This window comes from Lolium rigidum, chromosome 2 (genome assembly GCF_022539505.1).
Source record: "Lolium rigidum isolate FL_2022 chromosome 2, APGP_CSIRO_Lrig_0.1, whole genome shotgun sequence".
Lineage (NCBI taxonomy): Eukaryota > Viridiplantae > Streptophyta > Magnoliopsida > Poales > Poaceae > Lolium > Lolium rigidum.
In genome coordinates, this window is record NC_061509.1 from 254,099,525 (window position 1) to 254,103,714 (window position 4,190).

Sequence of the window (4,190 nt, forward strand, 5' to 3'; positions counted from 1 at the left end):
TTAGTTAGCATTGTTAGCCATGCACTAATGTTTCTCAATATTTTTTACCAGCAATATACTCTAATTGTCTATCGTTGAAAATACAAGTGAGTAGCGAACAAAGTTTTCTCCTTTCTCGAATATTTTCCTTCACAAGATACAAAACCACCTTAATTGTGAAAAAAGGAAAAGCACGCCTCGTTAAATCGTATTCTACGAAATCAATTATATAGTGCATATGTATATTATTGCATGAATGTTCCTTTTTTAATATTATTAAATATACATGTAAGTATTCAGAAGCATATGATCTAATAAATATCTTAAAAGATGTGTGTAGTATATGGTTTGGTAAGCAAATATATAAAAACTTGTATATATTAAATTGAACGGTAGGCATGATCATTTTTTCTGTAGTGAAATGTGGCTTACAAGTTACAGTGAGCCACTTGTTATTTAAATAACATCGCTTAATGTAATCCATAACGAAAAGCTTTTATTTTGTCTACCTCGATTTCACCAACTCCTAAAAACGTGTTGTTAAAACATATTTGATTCATGCTTGTCCATTCCTTCTTCTTAATTGACATGCTCATCAGTTTCTAAAATAAGATGGTCTTAGTACTTAGACAGATCTATTACGTTTAAAATTCCTCGCACCCGTAGCTATTTTACAGGACTAAATAGGTAGCAAATAACTCTTGTCTCTTGTACCACTCATTTGAATAATTTAAAACACAAATATTTCCATCGAGTTAAAAAATTATTGACCTCGTATGAAAGACTATAAGCACAAATAGGATATAAGATATAGTTGATGGAGTAAATAATGCATTCTGTCGATTAAATTATGCAGAGGCCTATCTCATTATAATTCAGGTTGGCTCAACATATTACAGTGAATATTGGCACGGCAATGTTGCCATATATATATTACAGATCTCCCCTTGGATGCCTTAATTACTTAGGATGTCGATGATGGAAGGAAACTCGATTGGAAATTTGAATATTAAGTAGCCATTGTTTCTTTTTGATAGGAGAGCTGGTCGTTAGAACAAGTAGGAGGATTAAAAATAGAGTGAAATGCAAAATATTTTCAATGAGTGTAAAACCAAAATCTTGATGAACCTAACCTCCTAACTTGTTTCTGTTGGTATTGTTATAAAAGGAAGATGACTAATGGTATTTACACAGAAGAAGGGACACTTTCAAAGTCAGAGTATATTGATTCTTTTTCTTTCTTGTTACAGTGCACAGCCATATTTACTAGAAATCAAAAAACGTCTTTCCAGTTTGTGCATTGGCTAAAAATAACGTTCCATTGAACAAAGAATTATTTTGTATCATCTTTTGGGCGGCACCGAGACCGATTGAACCCACTGATACCATGGGGGGCATCCTATCTACTCTTCTTCGCTGTCACGGCAGAACTGACCCACCCGGTGAATGTGGAAGAGTAGAAGGTGTTTTAGGACGATGGAGTATGACGTGCAACAACGCCTGGGTCGTCATTGAACTAGATGAAACCCCGCGCGTTGCTGCGGAAATGGTCGGATACATTGTATTGCACATAATGGTTTGATATAAAATTGAAAATGAAACATAAGAAATAATAGAGCATGTCAGCTATATTAAATAACATGTGGGGCTCGTGTTGTTCAAGTGAGCGTAACTACATAATTAAGAGCACTACCCATGCTAACAGAGAAAAAATAAGAATCTGTTCAATAGGTTCATATTAAGTTTAAATTATGTAAATACATATCTCATTCTAATTGGAAATTTCTGCAGAGTTCTTTGTTTCGCCCTGCACACAATGAAATGAAGTATTGAATTACTAATGGCCAAGTCAAAAAGATTCTCCCAAAACCTGCATCTGAATCGCATAAGATCCTTTCCGGCAACACCAGTGATATCTTTGACTTACAATACTTGTAACTCCAAAGTCTAATATTACATACCAAAATAAAAGTCTAACAAAAAAACTAAAAATATTCATGCTTCTAGCGTTAACTACACACACACACACAAACTTATCAGGAACATAACATAAACTGATCTTTATAATAAGGAAAAACATTCTATAATTAACATAAATAGTAAACTGCTACATTTTTTTGCTACAAATCACCATGCTTTTGTTGGCTGCATGCTTATATGTTGTATGGAGTCTGCAAATTACGGCTCATGCTTGGCATGAATATACATCTGTTTTAAAGGAATCATCCATATGCATCTTGAGAAGTCTTTCTATGCAGAATACACCAAATACCCCGAAAAAAATCAATTGTATTCTTTATGGCTCCTGAAAAAGGAGAATTAAAGAAGTAGTTCTTCTAGCTCACATCACGAAAGCAAATCCAAGCAGGAGCCTTTCATAAATTATCCAGAAGGAAAATTTGCACCAAGATGAGAGGAATTAGTCGACAGTCCAAGTAGCTTGAAATTCTGAAATTGAGCACCTCCCCACAAGCTCCCATGAGTACTTCTTAAAGAATAACTACTTGAGATCCCAATACTACCTTGAGCTTCTTGTGCAACTGCAGTTTGCAGATAAAGCGGGACGGGAAGAAGCTGACCGTGCAACTTTGTAAAGGTAGCATACAGTGATGTTTATATGGCTGCCAAGTGATGATTGTTTATTAGCAAATGAGATAATATAATAAGTCATCATTTCAAAAACAAATTAAGTTGGATATCCAAAATAAGTTATCTAATGAAGAGTTGGTCAAAAGGATAGAGAGCAGATCACCTGGATGGTCAGACACATCTAACGGGCTGGAGTGATTCGGCTGCATAAGAAAACCAGAGATTCTGTAGGGGAGAGTAGGAGCAGCTTCTCCATGGGTGAGATCGTGAGATGAACACTGATAGTACCCAACGCCTGATGGAGATGGAGATTGTAATCTGACAGATAAATGGTTAGTGCGCGATTAAATCAAATACCTTCCATAATTCTAGACTTTCATGTGATCAAATTGATCATTTCAAAAGTCACCAGGCTAAGAGAGATAATTCACCAAACTTGAGCCCAACGACGTAGAGCAGGGGCGCGTACTTGCGCTGGTAAACAATGGAAATCAGTAGAGGTATTTAAAGGCAAAGACCGCTGACGCCTACTGTACTTCGGTTTCTTCCACAATTTTATGGCCATGAAAGCGGTTGACTGTTGAGATTATGTCCGTTTCACGTTCATTTGTGGAAGGGCGATGAAGGGTCTCCGGCTCATAAATTCCATTAAGTGATGGCAGAGAAGTGGTGAAGATCAGCAGGCGAGATTTGCGTGCAGGATTGGAAGATATGCCATGTTGACATCTAGGCCAGTGTCGGCCCATTGTGCGTTGCCTGGCCAGCACGGGACCTGGTCCACGCGCGTTGGGCCATCGGGCCAGGTGCTCGCGTCGTGTGTGTGTGCGCGTCGCGACGACGGGCATGTGGTTCGTCTGCCGCTATCGGGTGTGCGGCTGGTGACTACATTGTAAATTTTTAACCGGTGACGTGGCTCATTGTGGGAGCAGCAAAATGGGGCCATCTATTAAGAAAGAGAAGATGTGGTAGCGGCCGAGCGGTCACCAGCTTCAGAGACAATTTGTGTAATAAGCTTTGAGAGTGTAGCTGGTGGTTACTTATTGCGGTCTGTCTCGGCTCATTTCTAATGAAGCTTGGTTTTCGGATGGCCGTCACAATTGGGCTCACTTTCACAAAAGCAGGTAATGTTGTTGTATAACCGAAGCATGTTCCGAGAGAACCAAGCCATTGCTGCTCTGGCCATTAGTTGATTCGTGATCCGTGCTTTCCCCCTTCCAAACCAGCACGGAAACAGAGTCGCTGGCGCCCTCGTCCAGCCAGCGATTCCCGGTCCGATCATGTGTTGTCTTGTAGACTTGTACCAAAGTTTTTTTAGATAAAGAGAATATATTAATATCAAAAGATACCAATTACACCTAGCCTCTGCAACAATGTCATATCCTAGTGGTAGTACGGATGCACAGAGCGAAAAAAAAGTAAAGAAAAAGTAAGAAATAAAAGTCCCGCTACAACATTCTAGACCTAGCAACAGCAATACAACCACACCACCGTGACAACACATGAAATACAGACTCTCCAAAAACGATGCTATCAAGAAGGGAACAATACACCAGCACTGTCATCGCTCGACTAGAGGTATTAGATTTTCGCCTTGAAGATAGTAGCAAAGTTACAAGCAGCGC

General features: G+C 38.8%; 1 long non-coding RNA gene across 1 annotated transcript; it reads right to left on the reverse strand.

Moving 5' to 3' along the window:
- Positions 1–2,255: 2,255 nt before the first annotated feature.
- LOC124688577 lies at positions 2,256–3,313 on the reverse strand. Its single transcript, XR_006998566.1, has 2 exons — positions 2,732–3,313; positions 2,256–2,600 (listed from the first exon to the last, which is right to left on the reverse strand). It is a non-coding gene; the product is annotated as an uncharacterized LOC124688577 (long non-coding RNA).
- Positions 3,314–4,190: the final 877 nt, after the last annotated feature.